General features: G+C 43.0%; 1 protein-coding gene across 1 annotated transcript in view; it reads left to right on the forward strand.

Moving 5' to 3' along the window:
* The window catches only part of FGF13 (fibroblast growth factor 13), a 257,859-nt gene that overhangs the window by 59,097 nt on the left and 175,384 nt on the right, over positions 1-23,378 (forward strand). The window lies entirely within an intron of this gene.

Here is a 23,378-nt window from a genome sequence, read left to right on the forward strand (position 1 = left end):
TGTCACACCTGTGACCAGCTGTTTTTGCAGGTGGTGGTTGAGGTATTGAGTTCCAGCTAAGAGGCCTCAATTGCGAGTGACAGGGCGACCCAGGAGAACGCTGCTCTTCTTCATTCTTTCCTTGTCATGCTCCAGTGCTCATCAGCACTTGCCAATGGCAAATGGAGACAACAAGGAAGGGCAGTCTTCTGAGTGCATGCATTTGTATAGGGAACAAAATCACTTCATGGCAGTGCCCTTGGGTTCACAGCCAGGTTTCTTGGGCTGGCAATAATTTTTACAAGTACTGAAGAAATAAGGCTCTTAAAGGAAGCAGAGAAGTCAGAGAAGCCAGAGTTATGACCTCATTGGTGGGGGAGGGGAATTACACACATAGAGCACCAATGGACTGAAAAGTAGGTGTGGGGGGGAAAGGCATGCAGTTCTAGAAATCCATGTCCAAAGGGTCTTGAGCATGCCATGGTAGCTGTGTGGGTGGGTCTTTGATTCCCTAGCCTTTGAATTTGCTCCAGAATTCCTACTTCCTTTGTGAAGAACTCTGAGGAAGGGCATACTACTCCTGCTCATGTAGTAAAGCCAGATATGAGAGGAGGACTTCTCAAGGACTTGGGCCTCATGTTTCTTTTTGACAGTTAGTATAGCAAACCATGGCTGGGCTGGACCCTATCCAGTGCAGTTGGACCACCCATCCTTCCTCAAAAAGGGGGTTCCAGGAAAAGCTGAGATCCTACTCTTTCTGCTTATTGTGAACTAGGATTGCTGTGTTGAGAAATTCCTGGTGATTCTACAGAAGGAGCCTGGGGAGGGGAGGCTTTGGGGAGGGGAGGGACCTCAGCAGGCTATAGTGCCACAGAGCTAAACCACAAGAGACGAATTACACAAGGACGCTCAAGTGAAGGGAGACACAATGTTAGCTGGGAAGCCTAGTTTGAATTTTACCTCTCTCTACAGAGCTGGAAAAGATCGCTCCTCAGAGAGTTTGTTAATTTCCAATTTGCCACCCCAAAAGCTCTGTCAATTATTAACAAACCCTCTGAGGAAAGATCTTTGCCTGCTCTATACAGAGGTGAAATTACCAAACCCTCTGAGGAGTGATCTAGCCAGGTCTGTAGAGAGAGGTGAAATTCAAATTCCTGGGTAGCATTGTGTTTCCCTTCACTCGAGCATCCCCGTGTAATTCGTCTCATGTGGTTTAGCTCACAGAGTCCACCTCCAAACCACTCATTTTCTCCAGGGCAACTGGCCTCTGTTATCTGGAGATGGTTTGTAATTCCGAGAGATTTCCAGGCCCCATCTCGAGGTTGGCAACTCTCCCTGATTTTTGGCATGCTTGGCTTTAAATAGCCAGCTACATGTTCCTCTTGTGACCCACAAGGAGTTCCTGCAAGAAAGTAAGGGCTTTGGGCAAAAGTCTCAAGGGCACATACATAATTTTCTTTCTTGGTCCTCCAAGCAAGGCAACCTCTTGCACACATACATAAGTTTGGCATTGGCAGTCAATGCTGATAATTAGGAAGGGACTTTTGTTTTCCACTGTGGTGGTCTGTTCTCACGATTTGCTAACTGCAGTTTGATAGTGTTCGGCTTGAATGTGACTCATGTAATGTGCAGAGAGCTTGGTGATAAGTGGAAATGGAAAATAAATAAATGTGAGATCACTCTCACGCTGCTGTGCATAACAAAGGAGGGAGTCAAACGGCAACAGTAGTAAAATGGGAAACCCTACTAACTGCTCTGGATGATAAGATTAAAAATGGCTAAGAAATAAAAGAAGTGTATGTGCAGAGCTACAACTGCCTTTTCAGGCAACAGAGTGCTTGTCTGTTGTAGGGAAGATTTAATTTTTAAGATGAAGAAAGCTCTGGCAAGAGAATGTTGTTCAAAACTCATCAGTCAAGTGACTCCAGCCTCGAGTTCACCAACTTCAGGTTGGGAAATTCCTGGAAATTCTGGGGGTGGAGCCTGTAGAGGGCTTGATTTGGAGAGGGAAGGGGCCTCAGTAGGTTATAATGCCATACAGTCCATCCTCCAAAGCAGCCATTGTCACCAGGGGAACTGACCTCTGTAGTCTGGAGATCAGTTGTAATCTGCTCCTTGTGGCTGTGATGACATCACTTCCAGAAGTGATGCCATTGTGCCAGCTGCAGGACTGCTCCTGCACTTTGTTTGGGGACGATTTTGGCCCCAAATGAGTTGATTCTCAAAGACTTGGCCCCATGTCCGGGGCAATGACATCACTCCTGGAAGTGACAATGATGGTGCCGCGTGTGCGTGAGAAGAGCCTACTGCCAGTGAGTACTGGGTCCCTACTCCAATCTCTTAATTGTTGTCATCAGAAACAATATCGGAGCCAGGAGAGAGAGGGTTGTCATGGGCTTGAATCCTGTCCTGGGGTTGGATTTTACCCCTTTTCTCTGCACCCAGCAGAGCAGAGTGGCAGGATGCAGGCCCTGGAGTTTCTGGAGGAACTGCCTCTCTTGGCCAGTCCAGTGGCTTTGAATTAACTGCCAGTCACAGGGGGATGATCTTGTACGAGGAGAGTGATGGGGCCTCACTGTACCCAGCTGCAAGTGGCTCATTCGGCCAACCATTGGCCAGTCAGTTCCTAGTTTAAGCCCTGCTGCAGTTGGGGCGTGTGTGTGGTTACTTTAAAGGCTCCCTCGTATCTCCCTTAACAAACACCAGCCCATTTGTTGTTGGTATTTAATGCTGTGCCAAGTGTACAATGGATCCAGTAGCACTAAGGACCAGTGTACAATCCCTGCCCCCTGGCATCTGAGGCTTCTCTTTCTCTACTCCATTTTTTCTCAGTCCAAGGCTTGCCATTTCAAGCAAGCCATGGATACCTCCCCCCTCCCAGAAATAATTCTATGTTTGCCATAATATCAGAAATGTAATTTTTCAATGTGTTGTTATGGGGGGGGGGATTGTTCTCTCTTTAAGAAAAGCTCCTCGCAACTGGTCCCAACCAATTTAACAGTGTTGTGTCACTTTCACACTTACAGTGCAATCCTAAGCAGAGTTACTCCAGTCGAAACCCATTGATTTCAAGGGGTCTAGACTCTAGACTGGAGTAACTCTGCTTAAGAGTGCACTGATAAAGACCTAGGCCAGTGGCTGCATAATTCACCAATTGTGTTACAAAGTCACTCTCTCAGTTCTGTGTGTTTTGCTGAACGTTATGCCAAGAGCTTTGACACGGTTTCCTTACCTTGTGCGGAAATGGCAGAGAATCAACTAAGGTTGCCAATGTGATTTTAAACATAATTCATCAGAAGTCAGAGATTAGCCAGTTTAGGTATGTTAGGAGCGGAGCTTGGTGAATCTGACCGATTAAACAGCTCTGAACATTCAGCAAAAAACCTGATTGTGAACGTGTCCAAAATATCAAGGGAACAGGTAAAATACCTGATGGTTGGCAACTCTAGAGTGAGTTAATAAAGACGGAGGGACTATTTTTTGCTTGGCACCAAATGCCAATTTGTTTATTTGAGTACACCTTCTGGCATGATCTTCTACCGATACGGTAGAATGAAGTGGGAAAATCTGGAGGTGATAGGCTGTCCTGTCTCAGACTCTAGGTGCAGAGGAGTTAGCTGTGTTCGTCTGTAGCTGCAAAATAGTCAAGAGTCCAGTAGCGCCTTTAAGACTAACCAACTTTATTGTAGCATAAGCTTTCGAGAACTACAGCTCTCTTCATCAGATTCATCTGATGAAGAGAGCTGTAGTTCTTGAAAGCTTATGCTACAATAAAGTTGGTTAGTCTTAAAGGTACTACTGGACTCTTTACTATTAGACTCTAGGTGGCAACAGTCACATTTTTAATGCTCTCCCATGCAAAAATTTCTGCAAATAAATAAATTAGCACACCAAACTGAAAGGGTCTGGCCTAGCTCTTTGCATGCTGCTCTAGTTTTGACTTTATGAGCAATTATCAATACTAGGGATCATGCTACTGTAGCATAGTGGTTAAGTGGCTGGGCTGTAAACCAGCACTTTCCTGGTTCGAATCCCTCTAATGCCATGACCTCAGTAAGTGACCTTGTGTAAGCCACTCCTCTCAGCCCAGCTCCCCCAGCTGTATTGTGGAGATAACAGGTTGCCAACCTCCAGGTGGTGTCTGGAGATCCCCTGGAATTATAACTGATCTCCAGATCATAGAGATCAGTTCCCTGGACAAAATGGATGCTTTGAAAGGTGAACAATATGGCATTATACTCTGCTGTGGTCCCTCCCTTCCTCGAGCCCTGCCATCTCCATGCTCCACCCCCCAAATCTCCAGGAATTTCCCAACTTGGACATGGCAACCCTAAGGCACTGATCTGTCTAGAAGAGCCGTACATAAGTGCAGTTGTTGTTGTTAATATTATCTTCAAAAATGTAATCCCTTGGCTTCAGTCAGAGGGAGTACAGTCCATTCTATCTCCTACCTCCTTGTAACCTGTGTGTGTGTGTGTGTGTAGATTGCCTTTGTAGTATGTGTGTGTGTGTGTGTGTGTGCCTTTGTAGATTGCACTATTGATTTGTTTCACTGAACCATCAAACTAGTAATACTTCACGGAAGGTCAGGTTCTGTGCTACTGGATAGTCAACTTAGAGTGTTGTACCAGTACATCAAGGAGATGTAGATTCAAATCCCAAACAAGAAGCTCACTGGGTGACTTTGGAACAGTCATACTCCCTCTGTCCGCTTAACCTGTCTCATAGCTTTGCCATTAGGATAAAATGGAGGTGTATACCATGCTGAGTTCCTTTGAAGAAAGGTGTGATTAAAAAATGGGAGAGATGGACAAGGATTACCTTTCATGACTCTGGGCAGCACTGAAGAGTTTTATTATTTTGTTTTCGATATATAGTTTAATATCTATGTGGAAGAAGCCCAAAACATGATGTGACATTTCATTTTTAGCTGTGCAATTCCTCTCTACTGAGTTATGCGTAAATGTGTAGACACAGTCACTTTGAATTTTTTATGGGCTTGTATAATGCAAGATGGACTGCAGCACATCAGGGCATCAAAAAGGACTGCTAGACAACTTTCATTTTAATTTTCTTTCAGCAATTCAATAATTCATTTTAACCAGATTACGAATACTGGTATCAGAGCATTTAGCATATGTTGGCCATGGTAAAAAAAATGAACAGGCTTCTGCAATGGCATCGTAATTGACTGCTATGGAATGTGAAGAGGATTTCAGAATAGATGTTCTTCCTCTATCAGTCATATACTTATTCCGATAAATATAACTTTCATTTTATGAATACATTGGCTACCCCTCCCTCCTCTAATTTATTATAAGTAATATAGTGGGTAAACTGCAGTCTCTCTCTCTCTCCCTAATCCATTCTATATACAGTTTGGTTTGTTGACTTCATTGTCTCCAGGTTGGAGATTTGAGGTGGAGCCTGAAGAGGGCAGGGTTTGAGGAGGTAAGGGACCTCAACAAGGTATAATAGAGTCCAGGCTACAAAGCAGGGGAACTGATCTTTGTAGCCTAGAGATCAGTTGTAATTCCAGGAGATCTCCAAATCCCACCTGGAGGTTGGCAACGGTAGCAGAAACTTGACTCTTCAGGAATTCAGAGTTCCACTATGGTGTAGTGATTAGGTTGTGTTCTGCAGTGGTCAGGGTGCTGGATTGAGAATGGGCAGGCTTAGTTTCAAATCTCCATGTAGATTTGGTTCAGAAACGAAGCTGGCATTGTAGTAGTCATTCTCTTATGGCTGAACCTACTTCACAGGGCTCTTGTAAGGCTAGAAATTAATCTGAGTGGGATACAAATATTGTTGAGGAAAAGCAAAAACATTGATTGAAGGACATGGGCACTTTCAAACACTTAAGAAACACGTGTTTGAAAGTGCAAGAAAGTGAAATCGAAGGGAAATGGAGTTACATCACAAAAGTCACATCAGTTCAGAGATGAGAAAGAACATGTGATAGAGCCAGAGGCGTTCTCTCCAAAGAGAGATGTCAAATACTGTTCTACGATGAGGGAGAGAACAGAGAGCAACTAAGGTATAGTGCTTTTCATTCTGATTGGGAACGGAGCTGGCACTCCCTGGCCCTGGGCAGAGTCGTGAAAGTTAGCTCTCCGTTAGCTCTCAAAAAGATGCCTAGGTGGGATTAGATTATGATTTGGGGGGTGGGTGGGGAAGTGGTCTCTTTGCAATAAGTGGTCTCTTTGCAATAAATTACCAACCAATTTATAAAAGATGGAAAGATGTAGTATTGGACTCTACAAAATCATATTAAGGATCTATTGCATCATAGGCAGAAAGTCCTAATATGAATTTTCAATATTAAAATTACAAATACATTTTCATACTATTTCATCTTTTTATATAACCTTATGAGATCATACCAGATGACCAGTTGGATATGATCTGAAATCCCAAACCAGAATGCTGGATTTGCTTTGTTGCTCTGCATTTTTTGTGGTTTTCAAGGTGAAGTTATAATGCAATGTGGTCCATAAACAGGGCAGAATGTGGAAATTGCACTTCAAGATTATTGGAAGGGGGATGCTAGACTAAATGGACCATTGGTCTGGTCCAGGATGGCTACTCTTCAGTAAGTTGTTGTTAAGTCCTTATGTTTTGAACTGGGGTATGTTCCCAGTAACTAACACCTGTTGGGCATCTCATTCTGGAGTTTTATCTCGAACCAGGGATGTAGCATAAAGTCCAGAAAGAAATGTCTCAAATTTCCATTAAATCTGGACACCTGTTTTTGTTTAGTACTGGGAAAGGATGAAGGCGTAGACACTGCAGAGGTTCTGTTTGTTTTAAGAAGGCCAATAAAGCAGGGAATCCTGTTTTTCTCTCTTTTATCAAAGCTCAACTCCATTTAACAAGATTTTAATTCCAAGATGACATTCACAAATTACCCAATGATCTCAATAATGGGAGCCGAGGGCACACGTGCTCTTTTTGTAATGTCACAAGCTCCAGGATTTCACAACAGGCAGGCCTTGACATTAGGATTAAAACTAATTAGACTTGCAGAATTCATTAACTTCCTGCAAAATGAATGACTGTGCCTGGAAACATCCTGGCCTGAAAAATCAACTTGGTTTGCCCTCCTGTCGGATCTTGGGAGTCAAGGCTGGGTCACACAGTAATTCTTGTTGATGTGAAAGGCCTGTTTCTTTCAAGAGATCAGATGGCTTAAGATACTCACTCTGTTCAGGTAGATTGACAATACAACTAGAGATGGGCACGAACCAGAAAAAAACTGAACAATGCGGTTCATGGTTTGTGACATTTCACGAACCACGAACTTTCCTGAACCTGCCCTGGTTCACAAACCGGTTCATTTTGGTTCATGAAAACGTCAGCTTCTGGGCCAGCAAATCACTACTTCCAGGTCAGCAGAAGGTCACTTCTGGGTCAGCGTAAGGTCTACAGAAAGCCCAACTCCCATTACCTAGGAAACTGATTGATTGGCACCAGGCTGTCTGCAGTGATGAACCAAAAAACGAACCAAACCCTAAAGTTCATGATGGTTTGTCAGAAATGGGCTCTGATGAGCTGCTGGTTCGTGAGCCACAAACCGGCCTGGTTCGTGATGAACTTTGGTTCATATTTCGGTTCGTCCCTATCTCTAAATACAACATATGGGAAGGAGGAAAGAAAAACAAACAGGAAAGCAAGTTTCTTCTAGCCCTCATTGTTATGTAGAAAAATGTAGATGTATGCAAGTGGTGTTAGCAAAAATTTCACTGCAGGAAGATTTGGAACCTGTTACCATCATATCTAAAAGTCCCAGTGTATTCTCTACATGTACCATTTTATTTTCTGAAATTTACCTCCGTTTCCTTGGAATAGTGATATAATCACATAGCCAATGAGATTTGGTTCCATAATGATGTTCAGATAAAGCAAAAGAAGAGAGCATCAGCTGCGTTTGCCATCAGTGATGTCACTGGAGAGCAAAATATCATTAGCTACATGATACCATCAGTGTTTCCAAGAAAAGAAGATGGATTTAAAAAAAGAAAATGATGCCTATGCAGCAGCTGATTAAGATAACAAGCAATGGCAAATGGGTGTGAAAGAAGTAATCACTGAGTATGTGGGGTAGAGAAGGTTGTCCATTATTTCACCTTCAACAAAAGACCTCTCTCATGCCAAGAATGTTTGCAGTTGAAGTTTTGGTGAACCCTTAAGACAAACATGTTCCTGTTTTCATCTGTAAAATGTTAGATGGTGTGAAGGAATGGATTCTCAAGCCCTTTCTTGTTCCATCGGACGGGACCTTTGGGAGGTCAGAAGAATCCCATGGTCCCCCCCCCCCGAGTCTTTGCTTGGCCACCCATCCCTTTCCCTTGTTCCCCAAGCATGCTAATTACAAATAGGGCAACCACGGACTACCTTTCATGACTCTGAGGAGTAACTAGGGTTGCCAACTCCAAGTTGGAAAATTCTTGGAGATTTACAGGTGGAGTCTGTGGAGGGTGGATTTTGGGGAGGGAAGAGACCTCAATGGGGTATATTGCCACAGAATCAGCCCTCCAAAGCAGCCATTTTTCTCAGGGGAACTGATCTCTGCAGTCTGGAGATCAGTTATAATTCCAGGAGATCTCCTAGAGGTTGGCAACCTCCTGCCAGACAGAGTCATATTACACAAACACGAGGGGTAACAAGCTTCAATTGATACAACAACAAGAGCAGAAAAAAGCACGCCCCAGACGGAAGAAATTACAAACACCCAATGATGAAAAGTATAATTACAATATTTCATCAGAGTTGTACGTAACTATACAAAAATATTTAATATATCCTAAGGACACACAGAGTCAGAATGATGTACATATATATCAACAGAGTCCAAAGGAAACCAAAGCAGTATTGCTGAGAAAATAGTCCGTCCAATTGTAGTCAATAGACTTCCCAAGTACGTGCAATAAGATGGAATACACTATATATCCAGGGGCAACCACCCAGAAAACCGCTGAGGGTTAACTTGAGCTGCTGCGAGAGGAAGGCAAGGCAACCGCTGAAGGTTTAACTTGAGCTGCTGCGAAGGCAAGGCAACGAGCGTCAGCCGGCCAAAAATTCTTTTTTCTCTCGTTTCAGACCTGAGGGTCCTTCTTCAGGCCACCATATCTAAAAATTAATATTAATATCAAACGAGGTTATCCCCGCTGTGCACATATAGGGAGCCCCGACAATTCCGCTAATACTTACATTACAAAGTCATATGAACAATTCATTTTCCAACAAGTCATATCCGTGTGTGTCAGAGTGAGGAGGGTGTGTCACGCAACATAATTTATACGAAATAGGAAGGAACAATCAATTTAAAGCTACAAATACATAATTAAAACCGATCATTTTAAAGGTACAGACACGTAATCACATACCTATACTGATTACAAGCAAATGCAAGTACACAATTACAGTTAATCAATTCAATAAGTAATATGATCTAATCCCATACCGGAGGTGAGACAACAAGAGCCAAGGACGGGAAGGGAGGCAAGGACGGGAGAGGAGGGGCGAAAAAGCCAGATCGCACCGGGACGAGGACCAACTAAAGAAAAGGGGAGAATTCTATATGGTGATTAAGGCCCGCTGGCATCAGGGACCCGTGTCTGAGAATCCACCTGGTTTCAGATTGTAAAAGAAACCGGTTCCTAGAGCCAGGTTTCAAAACAACTTCTAGGACCGAAAAACGAAAAGGTCTATCACATGAATGCTGTGCCCTAAGGTGTTCATAGAGAGGCAGATCCACTGTCTGGGCTCTGCATCTGGAGATGTGTTCTTGGATACGGACTCGCAGCGGGCGGGAGGTGCAGCCAATATAAATTCGATTACAGTCACACATCAAAAGATAGACAACATTGGTGGTACTACAAGTAGAAAAGAATCTAGAATACAGTTGTTTCCCGGTTAGAGGATGAGTGATCATAGACAATTCCATGCTCAAAGAGCATACGCTGCAGTGACCGCAGGGGAAATGACCCTGTGGTAAATTAGAGATGGACTTCTTGCTACTAAAATCTGAGTGGACTAAAAGATCCTTTAAACTCTTTGTGCGTCGATAGCCAATCTGTGGCAGATCGCTACACCCAGGCAAATCTGATATGATATGCCAGTTTCTCCTGATCACGTTGGAGATGGCGCCCGATAAAGGTGAGTAATCTAGGGCCCAGGAGATTTTTCTCGAAGGAGTATCCCGGCTACGATACTCTAAAAGTTGGGACCGGGGAGTGGTGTCTGCTTTTTGTCTCGCCCTGGTAATGACCCAAGAGGGGTAACCTCGCAAGGCAAACGCTGAGCTCATACGGGCTGCCTCCTGGCAGTAATCTTGCCAAAATGTCGCGTTTCTCTTGGCGCGTAAGAACTGGCCCACCGGGATGTTTTTCTTTAAGACAGGTCGGTGATGAGATGTGTATTCAAGATAAGCCGACCTGTCTGTCGGTTTCCGATAGGGTTTAACCCCTAATTCACCAGTGGACCGTTTAAAGATAATGACATCGAGAAAAGGAATAGTATCCAAACTGCTTTGATGTGTGAACTGAATATTAGGGTCCAGACCATTAACCCACTTCATGAAGTCCATAATTATATCAGAAGAACGCAGCATACAAAAGATGTCATCTATGTATCGCCGGTAACAAATAATATCTGAGTGAAAAGGATTGGCTGCCAAATCATAAATAAATTGTTCTTCTAAATGAGCCATATACAGTATCGCAATACTGGGGGCCGCAGGGCACCCCATAGCGACCCCCTTGACTTGGTAAAAGAACTGTGAGTCAAATCTAAAATAGTTCTTCTCCATAATGATATCTAACAAATCAAGTAGGAAACTAGTGGGAGGAAAATGGTGAATGCGTTGGTTCAAAACCCCTTCTATAACTGTTCTGGCATCGGAATGGGGGATAGAGGTGTACAGGGCTTGGACATCCATGGTGAGTAATACCGCTCCCTTTGGGACTTCCATGTCCTCAACCAAGTGTATAAGGTCGGTAGTATCTTTAATAAACGATTTGACATTAACCACAAAGGGTTGTAGTAAATGATCTAAATAGAGCGCTAGAGGTTCGAGGAGGGAATTACAAGCCGAAATGATCGGTCGGCCGGGGGGCGAGGTCAAGGATTTATGAATCTTAGGAAGGCAATAGAAGACGGGCACCCTAGGATCAGAAGTAAGTAAAGCACGATGGATCGACTGACTTATAAAGTTGTTACTTAGGGCGTTGTCAATTACTATCTTAACCACCCGTCGAATCTCATCTGTTGGATCATGATCTATGGGGAGATAAAAATCCCTGTCTGCCAATTGTCGCAGAGCCTCCCTCTGATAGTCTGCTCGGTTGAGCAGAACGATCCCTCCCCCTTTATCAGCAGGTTTGATAATCAAATTCGAATCCCGCTGTAAAGAACGTAAGGCTGCTAGTTCTTGGGATGTCAGATTACACCGCCGATGATAATCGCGTCTTTCCAATTCTTCTACCTCTTTAACAACTAGTTTTTCAAAGGTGTCCAACCGAACATCCGATACCAGAGGAATAAAAGTGGACTTACTTTTAAGTCCATATGAAGAATTCAGACCAGAATTGCCAAAGTATTTCTTTAATTTCAGCTGTCTGAAGAGCTTAAACAAATCAATGCGGGTGTTAAGGGTGCTATATCGGGGAGTCGGAACATAGCCCAGGCCTTTATTCAAAACGTTACGTTCAACAGGGGACAAAACATGAGAAGACAAATTAAAAATTATGTCTTGTATCTCCCCCTGCGGGACAGACGGCCCCTGGACAAAAAAGGACGTCGAGATTGTTGGGTAGGGACTGTTCTATTCCTAAGAGTGCGTCCCCCTTCGTCCCCAGACTGTTCAGTGTCCGAGGGATCGGTGGTATCAAAATCATGGCCCCCAGACGTAGACGCGGCCCAAGTCACCCGCTTCTTAAAAGTGGGCTCCTTCCAATTGTACACATTCCCAGTAGAATAATCACGTTTATCCCTACTAAGTTTCCTCATTTTCAAATCCTTCAACTTCAATTCACTATCCTTAATTAATCTATTGATCTCACTAGTCCTATTCTTAAATTCTTCCTCACTATAATTAGACTGTAGATCTTTCCTTAGGTTTTCCACCTCCATCTCCACTTCGTCTTTCTCCTGGGCTATGCGTTCGATCAGTAATAACATAAGATCGAAAGAACATTTATTAAGTATTGAAGCCCATCTCTTTTTGAAATTCTCATCCTCCTTATACATGCCAGGGGGCTTATGCATGCGAAGCCCCCTAGGAATGATATTTTCTTTGCTATATTCGATAAGTGAAGCGGCATGCAAAGTCAACTTTGTTTGTTTCATCAATTGTTCAGTGAGACATTCCCAGTCCTGAGACGGGGACACACCCCTACCGTCTGACAGGGAAGGAACAATGGACAAAATTCTCTCTCTTTCGGTAAGGGAGAAGGCAAAAGTATCCCGATAGTCTGTCATGATACCCAGGCAAACCAAATTACACAAACACGAGGGGTAACAAGCTTCAATTGATACAACAACAAGAGCAGAAAAAAGCACGCCCCAGACGGAAGAAATTACAAACACCCAATGATGAAAAGTATAATTACAATATTTCATCAGAGTTGTACGTAACTATACAAAAATATTTAATATATCCTAAGGACACACAGAGTCAGAATGATGTACATATATATCAACAGAGTCCAAAGGAAACCAAAGCAGTATTGCTGAGAAAATAGTCCGTCCAATTGTAGTCAATAGACTTCCCAAGTACGTGCAATAAGATGGAATACACTATATATCCAGGGGCAACCACCCAGAAAACCGCTGAGGGTTAACTTGAGCTGCTGCGAGAGGAAGGCAAGGCAACCGCTGAAGGTTTAACTTGAGCTGCTGCGAAGGCAAGGCAACGAGCGTCAGCCGGCCAAAAATTCTTTTTTCTCTCGTTTCAGACCTGAGGGTCGATCTTATGAATAAAGGAATAATAGAAAAGGCATATTTTGTCAAGGGTTCATATTTAGCAAGGGAGAAAAGAAAAGGTGAAAACATGCAGTCCTCTATACTAGGTACTTTCTAAGGGATGTCTGGTTTAGGACAGGTTGGCTTTACTTGAAGTCACAGTGAGCTAGAGTTCATCACTGCCTGTTCAGGTTGGGACTCCATTGTCCCCTGCTTTGTGAACAAGATGGAGTCTCTGAGCAAAAGCCTGGTTCCCTCATGGCGTTTGCCTATCTAAAAAGCTACCCAAAATGTAAGAGAGACCCCTTCCTCATGTCCTGAGTTTTTATAAATTCTCTTTCTCCCCCTCCCTCAGTCTTTTAGGATGGCCTTCTTGTCCCAAAGGAAGAGTTTTCCTTCTGTCACTTTATGGCTCTAGGTGTGATTTACTATAGGGGATGAGACAATAAGCTGTTAACGTAACTAAAAGCTTGAGTGATCTCTTCTAGAATCTTGATGGCTCCTTTTTTCAATAACACCCCCCTCCCTTCTGCCAACTATCATTCTGCAGCAGGTCCTCTGTCCAAAGAGCAGTAACAGTAACGGGGAAAAGTGGGTTAATTCTTGGGTAGAGGGCATTTCTCCACAATGGTATCATGGGAATTGGGATGCATGTTTGCTGAGACTGCCAAAGTTTCACAGAGGGAGATGGATAACATGAAACCCAGCATTTAACAACCAGTGGTACAGATATTGGATTACTTTGATCCTGGAGTTTTGTTCCTTGGAGCTGGGGCTGGTCTTCTTCGATTTGTTACACCTAGGGCTCTATGTACTTTTATATCCTTTTGTATTCAGATGCAAATGCTGAACAATTCATTTCCTGTCCGGGATAATGTTTCTTGTATGACCATTCCATCTCATACAGAAGGTTCTTTCGAGTGGGATGTAGGAAGGGAATAAAGTATCTTTTGAGTTCGCTGCTAAAACTGGAGAAGAGTGCAGGGTTGTCATTGCTGACCTCATTGCAACCCCAAGTCACAGATTGTTAATTTATCAATATAGTTATTAGCAGAAATTTAGCATATTATCCTTTGCAAATCGGCTGAGGAAGAGCAAATTTAGCAGTATTATGGACTAGTGTGTGTGTGTGAGGGGGGACTTCCGCACTAACTGAAAGTAGTTTAAATAATGTTTTTTAAAAAATTGTTTGCTGCTAATGAAGTAGCATTTCATTGCATTTAATGGTGAACCAAATAGCAGGTGCAATGTGTCCCTTCCATCCCTTCCCCCATAACTACCTATCCAGATAGTAAATGTTTCTGAATGTAATTGAGTTGAAGCTATTTTACAATAAGTTAACAAAGGAATCGTAAGCACAATTATACCTTTCCAAATCCATTGATTGCAATGGATTTAGAATGATATAGCTCTATTTAGGATTGCTCTATAAATATGCTGATAAATTTTAATAATTTGTATCTTTTTAAAAGAAAAAGAAAGCTTGATTGATGAAGTACACACACTCCTCTCTTTTCCTCTGTGAAATATCAGAGGTTATACAATGGATCTGCCAATATGACATGAAATTTCTGCCCTAGCTTAAGCATCATTGAGGTGCATGCAGCTACCAGGCATGCTAGTTCTGTACTTGGAACTCCAGTCCTGTTTGATCCTACACAGGGTTCTTTTCCTGGGACAAAAGGTGGCGGAACTCTCAAGAGGGAAATGAGGAAGAAACATACGGGATTCTTTGAAGTCATATTATTTTCAAGCACTATTGCTGAGTATTTTCAAGAGGTGCTGGAACTCCGTCCCCCCTGAAAAAAAGCCCTGATCTACGAAGCCTTACAGCAGCCAGGAGTTGGAGAAGGTATTCTGGATTATGAAAAAGACATGGAAAAGAGTTAACTCCTTCCCCCGTATCCCAATTCCTCCCCACTCCCCAGCAACTGTGATGTGGGGCCATTGACCATATCTGGAATTTCAGTCACAGAGTCTGTCGTGTCATGTAACGTTTGGACCCTGCAGCTGAACGTTCTGCTTCATCACAGTGAACATTTCATTCTTGTAGCGGTTATACGCTTCATCTAAAACTTTCATGTCATCAGTTTTGTACAAGGGGGGAAAAAAACAGATTTGTTCACTGGATTCATTGATTCTCTTCCCCCACACCTCTTTTTTTTCATCTGTACTGCGTAATTCTGAACTTGTTTTTATTCAGAGCGAAGTCCAATTTAGACTCTGACATGTCAGATTCAGTTTGAGGAGGAATTTTTCATTGCAAAGAGAAAATGATCTTGTGTGGGAGATCATTGGGAAATGGGGAGTGGGAGTAATGTGGCAATAAGAATAGCATCCTGCTAATTTAATGGCTTCTGACACAGATGTAGCATGTTGGTACATCAGGCATGGATGGACAAAGGGTTCCCCCTGCCAGCCCAATCCTCCCCAGAGTGGACTTTAAAAATGGAACTTTTAGAACTTCTTGTTGTCCCTGTAGTGCAAACTTTGATGCTTGCCTAAGACTCATTGCAGTCCTATAACATATGCAGTGGAAGGTGCTGTCAGGTCATAGCTGACTTAGGGTGATCCCTGCTGGGGTTTTCAAGGCAAGAGACTAACAGCTGCCTCTACACCCCTACAACCCTGGTCTTCTTTGGAAGTCTTCCATCAGATTACTAACCAAGGCTGACCCTAGGGATTCCAGGTCCCCCAGTGGGGGTGGGGGATCCCCTGCTCTCACCCTCTGCCCCCCTGGCTGGCAGAGGGGGGAAAGTGGGGGAACAGGCTTTCTTGGTGCACTTCTGGACTTTGCTGTGGACTGGTGGGCCTGCACAATGATATCACTTCCTGGAAGTGATGTCATTGCACAGGCCCAGGAGCATTCATGCTCAATGTGTGCATGTGAAGAGCAAAAGGAAGGTGAGTGTAAGGTTATTCTCTCCCACCGGGAGGGCAAGGGGACCTGGCAACCCTAGCTGACCCTGCTTATCTCCCAAGATGTGATAAGATTGGGCTTTGCCTGGGCTATCCAGGTTAGGGTCTGTATCATAAACCCCAATTTTATTTAACCATCTAGCCTGATGAAGAGTTTGGAAAAACGTGAAATTTTGCACACTGTTGTTTTGGTTGATATTAATAAAAGGAATTGCATGGCTTTCTTTTTTGGATTTTGCTTTGGACTTCTTTCAACATGCATCTGTCTGAGAAAAAAAAGATTTTTTCAACTGGAGGAAAAGGACCTGGGAAAAGACTGTGTTCACTAGGTAATATTACCAGGGTTGCCTGCTCCAAGTTGGGAAATTCCTGGAGATCTGGAGGGCGAAACCTGGAGAAACCTGGAGAAAGTGGGGTTTGGGGAGGGAAAGGACTATGGCATGGCATAATTCCATAAAGTCCACCACCCAAAGTAGCCATTTTCTCCAGGTGAACTGATCTCTGTGGCCTGGAGACCAGTTGTAATTCTGGGAGATCTCCAGCCACTACCTGGAGGCTGGCAACCCTAATATTACCCAGTTTGAGGTCTAACCTCTACCTAGTGCATCAATTAAAATCAGGCTCCAGTATTGTTTATGTAATTACTACAGAGTTTTCTTTGTGTTTTCAGCCTTTGAAGGGACTTACTTATGTGTCCTATTTGTTTGAGAATTTCTGGTTTAAGTTTTCGTTGGGAGGCAGTCATTCTCCCTTCATCCCAGAAGGCCACATGTATAACCTGATATTAGCTCCACCCAGCATCACCTTTATCTATTAAAATCCATCTGACACTGCACAGGGTGCAGACAAGAAACCAGGGCATGAAACACCTCCACTATATTGCAGGGGGAGCAACATGAGCCTTTAGAAAAGTTCTGGAGAACTCAAAAGCTTGCACAATGTTTTGGATTATTTAGGTTGGTCTTAATAAAATCCATTACATGAGTTGTTTTTGAAATTTGCAGTGGGCCAATGCAGCTCTCTGCATCCTCTGTAGAAATGCTCTTGTGTTATTTGCAAAGAAGTCATTTAAATAACCATATGTCAGAAAGTCTGTTCCAGTGGTACTGAATGTCTGTGATTTTTTAAAAAAGGAAATCAGTCTTGGTGTCTATTCTTTTATTAATTTTTAAGTACATGTCCTAAAACTTTGTTCAGTGCTGATTAGGTATCATTTCTCCCTCCCTGCAAAAAACCCACCATCCCCAACTGTTGCAAATGTCTCTGCTCCGCAGGAACTTCTCAATTATTAACAATTGAGGGTTTCTTTTATCACAGTCAAACCTATTTTTCATCTTCAGTGGGTGCTTTCTTTGAATGGAAGGCTGTATTTAAAAGAAAAGGCTTTAATTGTTCATTTATGGGGTAGGGTTAAAAAAGGAATGAACACATGGAAGTCCTTGGAGTGTGTATGAAAGGAGAACCCCAGGACATTCTGTCAATCAGCTTCTTCTAGTTCCATTTCTCCTCCCACTGACATCAGCGGACGTCCTTTACAGATGTATACGAGGTATATGGTTTTGTGATATTTTTGTGGGTCCTAGAGGTATTGCTTCTGAAGATATTGTGTGACTCGACTTTTTGTGATTTGTGGCCCAGCCTGGCTACCTGCAACCAGTCAAACACACTGAGAGATCCCTGTCTTTTGGTGCTACACCTCTGAAGATGCCAGCCACAGCTGCTGGTGAAACGTCAGGAACTACAATGCCAAGACCACGGCAATACAGCCTGGAAAATCCACAACAACCATTGTTCTCCGGCCGCGAAAGCCTTCAACAATATAACAATCATATTAATAAAAAGCATTAAAAGCATACATCTATAGCCCAAACAAGAGCCATTCCCTCTAACTTCTGCCAAGCACTCTCCTGAATAGTTGGGCTTTGCACAGTCTCCTAAAAACCAGCAGAGGTGGCACCTTCCTGATTTGTTCAGAAATGCTATTTCACAGAGTAAGGGCTGCTGCGGAAAGCAAACAACTCAGGACCACGTGGCAACCATTCTAGCAATTGTACCCGAGGGGACAGAAGGAAGGTTGGAGGAGGACTGGAGTTGCTGCACTGGTTCATATCAGGAGAGGTAGTCCTTTAGGTAAGTGGGTCCCAGGTTGTGACAGGAGTCATAATGGCTTTTGAGGATGCTGCTTTCTGTTTAGGACTGGAGCAGGAACCTTCTTTTTAAAACAAGGTTCTTTCATGGCATATCAAAATAGGATTAACTCTGAGTTTCTTTCTCTCCCTCCAGAGATGCAGAGTGCATCGTTACTGTGTTATTCTTTAATTCCACGATTAGGAGTTTAAGTGGGTGTCTTGTTCTATTATCTATGCAAATTGGCTGCAATGACAGTTAATGAATCAGATGAGCAAGACTCTAAGCAGCCAATGTGAGCAACGCAATGAGGAATTGATTTCTCATGCGTGCTAAGTCCTGACTCTGAGATGCTTTGTTCCTTTCTTTCAATGTTGTGACAGGATCACAAATGAGTGTGCGCACTTCTAAAGTTGTTCTTTTTGATCTATGAGGGCTGTTTTGGTGTGTATTTGGGTATGTACTCACACACATACACTGAAAGATGGATAACTCCATTGTTAAAGATGATCCCAATATTACCAAGTCCTTGGCTTCTTATCCTTTAGTAAACCAGCATAAAATTAAAATTAAAACACTTTTATAATTAGGGTGAGTATTTTGTTTTTGTTTTTTAATCAGTGGGGTTAGGCTTAAGGCTATGGCCAATAAAGCCATACCATGAAAAGAAAGGAAAAGTCTCTCTCACACACAGCTATAAATCCCCATTTCCCTGCGGGAAAACTGATGGACAGCGGAGCCCCTCTGCTGTTGTTCTTCATATAGTTCCAATCGACATCATGCAAGAGAAGGGAGAAATCACTATGTGGTGACTTTCGCACCTTAAAATGGATGGGACTGAAACCATCCTGAGTTAAAATCAAGCTGATCTCACTGGAAAAGGTCAAATGTGATGAAAGTTTGAGAAGGTCCTGCAGTGTTAAAAGCAAGCCAATGAATACATCTAATGACCTATTTGCATACTAATTAAAACCAGATGGTTGAAGAAGCTTGAAAGCAGAACCCACTAGGGCTTCCCCCCCCCTCCCAGGGTCCTGCAATAATGTGGCTGCCGTTGTCTCACCCCTCCCTCTTTCTTTAGAAACATTAGATTGAATCTGGAATAATATGAAAGGATTTGTGGTGTGTCAGCAAAACCCACTCTTATAATTTAATGGTATTCAGCAAAAGATAAAGTGCTTTGATATACAAGGCCTGATCTTTCCTCCACTGACGTCAGTTGGGGAGTGTTGCGAGCAGCTTCAGCGGGAACGTGGTCAAAATCTATATTGCAATTTGAAGCCTTTTGTCATTTTCAGCTGGAAATAAATCCAGCTGCTAATCCATTCATGTGGCGGTGGGCAAATATAGAGCAGGGGTGGCCAAATGGCAGCCTGCAAATAAAACTCTCATGCTCTTCCACTCCTGTGATTTCTTGGATCTATATATATATAGCTCTCTCTCTCTCTCTCTCTCTCTCTCTCTCTCTCTCAAGTTTATAGTAGCTTGCCCAAGTTTTGCATGCTTGACAGGATGATTGACTGAAAAGAAGATAACTGCAATTGTCCATATTGACCAAAGATAGTTTTTTTCCCATTCTGTTCCCAATCCTTGGCTCAGTGGGTCAGTGATAAGGGCACCTGCTTCTGCACATACAAGGTTCCAGGTTCAATCCTTGGCATCTAAATGAGATGGTAGGCTCCTCCTGAGGACATAGAAAGGGCTGATCCACTGCAAATGGAAGGTGCCATTTCTTAATTCAAACTGTAAAAACTCTCGAAAGTCTTGCTGCACGATATCCAGTAACGTGTGGATCTAATGCCAGTTTCATTCATATGTTATGAAATCCCTGTCCCATAGAGTGAATCCCATTTTTGTATTCTCTGATCTTCATTTTCCTAAAGCAAATAGCTGCCTTTGTTGGGCACCTTAACTTTTTGATTCCGTGAAGGTTTTATTAAGCCTTCCAGTTTTGTGAATGTGACTTAGATAATTGTGATGCAGGGTGCTGAGGGTGTGCTGACCAGCACAAGTGCTGGATCAGATGACTGGAATGGTGGCCGGGAGCTCAAAACAGAAAACGAGGGTTTGGTGAAGGGTCTAGGAGAACACACACATTGTTACATCTGATGTTTATGGAGGAGAGTGGTTGACACGTAAATGAGATTATTACAACGTTATGAATGAATTAGAAATGTGTCAACATCTATCTTGATATCTTCTTGCCATCTTTGAAGAAGAATCGAAACGGTTTCCTTCGGAACCAGTCCATCCATCGATGGCTTGTTAATGGCTTGTTAATGACTGGATTACTCCTCCTTGAATTGTTTCACCGATGGCACTTCTACAACTCATTAGTGGAATTATAGGCGAGGCTTTGTGCTCAAATGAACAATTCTTCCTTAGCACCTTGCACTTTAACAACATTGTTATAATTATATGATGAATTGTATTTATAGTAAATATTTATTTCTTTACAGCAAGGTTAAGCACACAGCACTTTAAATTATAGCCTCTGAGTATATATTGTATGTAGTTTTGAAGTGTCTGTGGTGACTTTTGTGTGTCTCAATTGTGTATAGTTTGTTCAAAAGAGTTAATTGGGAAACAATAGTATATGATTAAATTACAAATACGTTCTTTATTGGTGTATTATTGAAGGTTTTGCTAGTTAGGTTTCACAAATTATTTTTGTAATTTTGGGTCTAGGAGAAAGCAGGGGAAGGTCTCCCTGGGAGCATGGAACCATGGCAAGAGCTCCAAATGGGTCTCCAGGGAGGATGGGCACTTGCTGCGTAACCTGGAGCCAAAGACCAGCTCACGTGACTGGGGGTGGGGGTCGTTCTTTGAAGCTGGAGACAGTATTTTGTATTGGGTCTTATTCATTAAGCTGACAAGTGGGTATCCCTAAAAAAAATCCTTCCTTTCTGAATTCCATCACCAGACTAGCATGACCAGGACTTGCTATAGGATTTGAATCACTTTGGTGCAGAGTTTCTTGAAAGCACAAAGATAAACTCAGTTTTGCAACTGGAATAAAGCATGCTAGCTGGGAACTAGCCGCAAAGTTAGTGTGGTATAGTGGTTACAATGTCAGAGCAGGATCTGGAAGACACGGTCGAGCCCCTGCTCTGCCATGGAAGCTCTATGGGTGACCTTGGGCCAGTCACACTCTCTCAGCATAATCTACTGCGAGGTTAAAATAGAGGAGAGAGGAGAATGATGTAAACTGCTTTGGATTCCCACTCAGGAGAAAGGCAGGGTATAAATTAAGGAAATAAATAAAAGTGTGTTACACTGAGATAGATGAATCAAGGGTTCATCTCTCAGGCAGAGAAAGGTCATTCCCAGCATCTGCAGTCCTTAAACGGGAGGTGCCAGTGAAAGAACCTGAAAATGTCTACATGTAAAGCAGGGGGGAATTCTGTATTTATTGTTGTTTATATGATGCTGACAACATGTATGGTGCTTTATAGAGTATGAGGTCCCCACTCCAAGAAATGTATCACCTAAAAGTTGTCATAGGGGAAGGGAGGGCATTGGAGGCATGGATCAAAATAGGAAACATGTGCATTTGTTCCAGCTATCCATGCTTGTTAGGCTTAGAGGGGAGGGGGTTAAAATTAGAGTTGCTAAACACCTGGAGATCTCCTGGAATTACAACTGATCTCCAGATGACAAAGATCAGTTCCTCTGGAGAAAACAGCTGCTTTGGAGGGTGGACTGTATGGCATTATGTCCCACTGAGGCCCCCACCCTCCCTAAACTCTGTCCTCCTCGGGCTTCAATGCCCTGCAAATCTCCAGAAATTTCCCAACCCAAAGCTGGTAACCCTAGTCTAAGTGGTTGTTTTCAAGTCTTTGTGGGAAAGATTTGAGGACATAGATTTGGTGACATAGCTCAGGAGTTCTGGGAGGCACTTCTAGGCATAACGGAACGCTAGGGAAACAGACCCAAGTCTTTTGAGGTAACATGGTGGAGGGGTGGTGGAACTGGTCACAGGTAGGGTTGTAACAGAATATGAGTATGTAGGGAAATGGGGAAACAATGGAAGGTTGTAAAGGTAAGGATGAGTTTGTGTTGGATCTATTTGTTTATTAAAATATTTGTACCCCACCTTTTCTGTTGGCTTGAGGCAACTTACAGGTAATAACGAAAGCATTACAGATGGAATCTAAGAAAGTTGGTGAACCAGATGCAGCTGACGGAAGGTGCCCTTGGCCACTGCCTTCTTCTGTTTCCTTTACTAGCTGCATTCAGAACTTTCAAACGATTTTCTTCAGCGCTGACTAGGCAGACGTGGGAATGCTATTGCATAGCTAACAGACATCAATGATCAAAGACCACTAAAGCTACAACAATCCTAGGAGCACTTTCCCTGGGTGTAAGTTCCATTGAATTAACATGTGATTTGCTTCTGAGAAGACCTGCTTAGGATTGCTTCCTATGGACAGGACCTTCAGCTAATGGTGGTGGTGGTAGAGAGTGCTGTCAAGTCATAGTTGACTTATGGCGCTCTGGTGGCATTTTTAAGGCAAGAGACTGACAGAGGTAGCTTGCCATTGCCTCCCTCTGCAACCCTAGGCTGTTTCCAGATGGCTTACCTGCCTCCGGAACGTCGCGCCATGTTGCGGAGAAAATGCGAAATATCGCGTTTTTTCATGCGAGTTGTGTGCGATGTCGCGCAAAACTCACGTGAGAAAATGCGACATTTTGCGTTTTCCCCGCAACATGGCGCGATGTTCCGGAGGCAGGTAAGCCGTCTGGAAACGGCCCTGGTCTTTGCTGGAGGTCTCCCATCCAATTACTAATCAATGTCAACCCTGCTTAGCTTCCAAGAACTGATGATATTGGGCTTGCCTGGGCTATCCGGGCCAGGCACCTTCAGCTAGTAAACCATACTTAATTCTTAATAGGAGGTCATCATTTGGCAAAGCGGTTTGCACCAGTTTTTAAAAAAAAGTCTTTTGAAATCATGAGGTTTGTTGTGCCTAAGGACCATCACAACTCACCCATTTTTGATCAGGTAGTCTAACTGAAAAATCAGAATGAGAGAGAGAGAGAGAGAGAGAGAGAGAATATCTGGCTAAAGATGAATATCTTCACTGTAGTGGAAGGATTTACAGCTTTAGCTTTCATTGACATTTACAATGATAAGTGAAGATATATTGTGGACATTGAAGAGGTCACTTTTAGAAAGAGGCTTTGGTTAAAAATGCTTTTCTCCCTTTTGAATCTTCTGGATCTTCGGTACTTGAGCCTGCGTAAAGTTAACAGGAAGTTCTGCAGAATCATTGTGGCTGATGCATCATTTTAACCTCAAGTTGGACAGAAAAGACATAGAAGCCTTTTTTAAAGAAAAAAAAATCTTTTATCCTTGATGGTATCAGAAGAACCATCAGCCCAATCTT

The sequence above is a fragment of the Eublepharis macularius genome, chromosome 13 (assembly GCF_028583425.1).
Source record: "Eublepharis macularius isolate TG4126 chromosome 13, MPM_Emac_v1.0, whole genome shotgun sequence".
Classification (NCBI taxonomy): Eukaryota; Metazoa; Chordata; class Lepidosauria; order Squamata; family Eublepharidae; genus Eublepharis; species Eublepharis macularius.